This window comes from Melospiza georgiana, chromosome 19 (genome assembly GCF_028018845.1).
Source record: "Melospiza georgiana isolate bMelGeo1 chromosome 19, bMelGeo1.pri, whole genome shotgun sequence".
Lineage (NCBI taxonomy): Eukaryota > Metazoa > Chordata > Aves > Passeriformes > Passerellidae > Melospiza > Melospiza georgiana.
The window spans coordinates 8032624-8036046 of NC_080448.1; positions in this window are offsets into that span (position 1 = coordinate 8032624).

The window sequence follows — 3423 nt, forward strand, 5'->3', positions numbered from 1 at the left end:
ACAGCCGCTTCCCGGAGCGCCGAGAGTGCTGAGTGTGTTGCGGAAGGTCCTTAAATCACTAATTAAAGCTGTTACCCTCCACATGACACTGGAGGCTCAGGGGAGGGAAAAGATGGCTCAGCAGCCCGTTTTTCTGCCTTGCCCCTCTCCCTTGCCCGTTTTTCCAGCATCCCTGCTCCGTTATCCTCACACACATCCCGTGGTTTAGAATGCAGATCCCATCGATCGGGAGGGGCTGCAGGGATTGCGGGTCATTTGCATTCCCCCGTCCCTTCCCATTTCTCCTCCGGAGCCCCGGCTGGGTGAAGTTTGGAGCAGAGAAGGAGATCTGGTTGCTATGGCTACCAGCGCTGCCTTCCTCACAAGGAGGAGGAGGAGGAGGAGACCTCAGGAGTTCAGGGCAAAGCCATTCCCCACAAACTTCTTTGCCTCTGGAATTCAGCCAGGGGCTCTGGGCACGCTTGGGGCACCCTTGGGGCCCACCAGATGTTCCCTGTGGGCAAACAGGACCTGGGCATGGGCAGCAGCTCCATAAAAACCCCGTGAGTCCCATCTCGGACCGGGCACTTGGTGCAGAGGCCACTTCTGTCCTCCTGGAAAGGACAGCGTGGGGACACTGGAAAGGACAGTGTGGGGACACTGGAGAGGACAATGTGGGGACACTGGAAAGGACAGTGTGGGGACACTGGAGAGGACAGCACGGAGACACTGGAGAGGACAGCATGGGGACACTGGAGAGGACAGTGTGGGGACACTGGAGAGGACAGCGTGGGACACTGGAGAGGACAGCGTGGGACACTGGAGAGGACAATGTGGGGACACTGGAGAGGACAGTGTGGGGACACTGGAGAGGACAATGTGGGGACACTGGAAAGGACAATGTGGGGACACTGGAAAGGACAGTGTGGGACACTGGAGAGGACAATGTGGGACACTGGGAAGGGCAGCGTGGGGACACTGGAGAGGACAGCATGGGGACACTGGAGAGGACAGCATGGGGACACTGGAAAGGACAGTGTGGGACACTGGAAAGGACAATGTGGGGACACTGGAAAGGGCAGCATGGGGACACTGGAGAGGACAGTGTGGGACACTGGAAAGGACAGTGTGGGACACTGGGAAGGAAGTGTGAGACACCTTGGGAAAGGACACAGGGCACAGTTTGGATCCCCTCCTTCCCAAGGGCTGGTGGGTACATGGCTCTCTGGACTGACGGATTCTCAGGGTGGCTGTGCAACCTCCCAAAGGCTTTAACCACCCAAATATTGGGAAATCATCTCTTCCTTTTTACATTTTTTGCTGCTGCACCCCCAAATCCGTACAAAGGACTGCAGTGACCCCAAACTATGGGATTCCATCCTCCTTGATGAGGGAGCAGACAGAGGAGGGCTCACACAACACGGATCCCTTTGTTCCCAGGTTGCTCGGGATTGTCTGTAATTATTTCCAGGGATGCACGCCACGGCAATTGTTGATTATTTGAGGCTCCTGTGGGAATGCTTCCCTGGGAAAGAAAAGCAAAGAGCCTACACATAGCCTGGATGAGAAATTCAGATCTGGAACGGGCTCAAGAAGGGAATAAATAGGTGAATAAATTAAATAAATAAAAGGTGGGGGGGAAGGAGCGAGATGGCCTTGCCGTGTCAAGATAACTGTACCTTGTCCCTCTGCTCTGCAAACTCTGCTGAGCAGATTTATTAGTTTTAATTAACAAGAGGGGGAGAAAAAAAATGGAGCTGGGAATACATCCAAATTTCAACTCACAAAATCACTGCTCCCTCCTCAAGATTGAGAGAGAAAGAGGGTGAATGACCAGAATAATAATCAGGAAAGAGATCTGGGTGCCAAGGAAGCCACTTCTCTGCCCAGGCTTTGCGCTGGCTCCTGGGCTGAGCAGGAACTTTTTTCAGAGCAGAACGGGAAGCCCTGGCAGGGTCAGAGTTCAGGGCTGGGCCTGTGTAAAATTCAGAGTGGGGCAGATAAAAGTTCTTATCCAAACTTCTCCTTCGGTAGAAAACTGGGGCTGGGTTTAAGGTTGTGTCTGTAAGTACTGCTTTTCACAGAAAATGTGATTTTTTTTAATAAGTCCTCATCCCCAAGAATGAGTGGCCTGGGGACAGCCAGATGCTGATGTGCCCTCAGTGGCCACAGGGACATGTCCCCACCCTGCCCTGAGCACTGGGGAATAGGATTTTTGTGCCCAAATAATATCAACCTTCTCCCCATGGGGTGCATTCAGGGATGCTGGAAGGAAGGTGTTTAACTTAAGGTATTTGCTTATTCCCAGTAGAAGAGAGCTAAAAAAAAAATAATAAAAACTCAATTTCCAGTCCACAAAACACTGACAATCCAAACCATCTAAAAGAAAAACAGTGCTGCCTTTTATTTATTAGTGGATTTTTTCCTGTTGGCATCCAGTCGACATTTGCTGCCAAGGATTTATGAGGATGAAATGCATTTTTTTTCCCTGTCAGAACGGCCTGGGAGGGAGGCCTGGTCTGGGAGCATCTCCCTCCTCCTGCAGAGTCCTCACCCCAGAACCAGCAGGAGTGCAGCTTCATTAGTCCAGCTAATTAGCCTTGATTAATAAGCAAGAGCTGAGGTGTTTCTGGGCTTCTCCTGCAGCCACAGCTGTCCTGTGGCCTGGGAGGTGCTGGCTCAGGGAATTTGACTCTGGTTTGAGGTAGAAATTCCCTTTATGGCTCTGCACCATCAGCTGAGAGGTCAAATATTGTCATGAGAACTCAGGAATGCCCTGGGTTCTTCAGGACAGAGAAGGAAAATGGGCTTTGCCTTCCTTCCCATGTTCCCTTTTAAGTTTTCTTTTGGCCCATTAGCAATTGCTGGAGAAGAGCTGGGAAGGATCTGGCTGCCAGCACCATGAGGATCCAGGGGAACTTGGAACCCTTGGTCCCATCCCTGCCATTTCCAGAAGTCCCATGAGGAAACACAGCCTCTCTCTCCAGGAAACAGCAGCTCCAGTATTTTGTTTTTGACTTTCAACAAGTCCCTCAGGAGAAGTGCCAGCGAGTTTTATTAAAAATAAAAAACCCCCGTGGAGAGGACGAGCACTTTGTCTTCCAGATTTACCAGGAACTGCTGGAGACAGTGGAGAGAGTTCAGAAAATGCTCTTGGGGGAACAGCAGGACATAAATAAAGAGAAATAATAACAGCTGGACCCAGCACAGGGATAGGGGTACAAGGCCCTGAGGCCACAGTTGGGTTTGTGGCCAAAACAACGGGAACAGCAAAAATTCTCAAGGGAAACACACAGATTGAGGGTCCCACAGGAAAATAATCCACCTGAAAACCCTGCAGAGAGCTGTGTCCTGGTCCTGGGATGAAGATCAATCCCCTGCTTCATCCTCATTTTGTGGAGTTTTTGGGGCTGGCCTGGAAGAGGACTGGGGTGACTCCGTGGA